This window comes from Myotis davidii, unplaced genomic scaffold (assembly GCF_000327345.1).
Source record: "Myotis davidii unplaced genomic scaffold, ASM32734v1 scaffold665, whole genome shotgun sequence".
In the NCBI taxonomy this organism is placed as follows: Eukaryota; Metazoa; Chordata; class Mammalia; order Chiroptera; family Vespertilionidae; genus Myotis; species Myotis davidii.
In genome coordinates, this window is record NW_006296410.1 from 60116 (window position 1) to 60657 (window position 542).

The window sequence follows — 542 nt, forward strand, 5'->3', positions numbered from 1 at the left end:
CCTGCGTTCCAGGGGCCAGGCCTGAAGCAGGGGTCTCAGGGCAGGTCCCCTCCCAGCAGCCTCCAGGGTCGCGGGAAGGCACCTCCTCCCTGCCAGGCTGGACCCCAACAGCACTCAGCTCAGCCAATCAGCTGCTCCCTCCTGGGGCCCCAAACCCACGCCTGTCTCCCACGGTGGAGGCACAGGTGCCACGGCGACAGCGGACATGGCAGCCCGCAGGACTGGGGGCCCCGTCCATGCCCCCCCACACCGCTGCTCCCACACCCAGTGCCAGGGGGCATCCTAACCAGCTGGCTTGGCCAGTCACCCCTGCTTGAACCCTAAGTGACTCCTGTCACCCGTGGGGTCAAGGTCAGCCCCTCAGTGCAACCTGAGAGGCACCGGCAGCTCAGCTTCATCCACATGCCCGGCACCCTCCTCCCCGGCACCCTCCTCCCCCTGCACCCTCCTCTCCAGCACTCTCCTCCCCTGCACCCTCTTCCTCCCTCTGCACCCTCCTCACCTGCACCCTCCTCCCTCTGCACCCTCCTCCCCTGCACCCT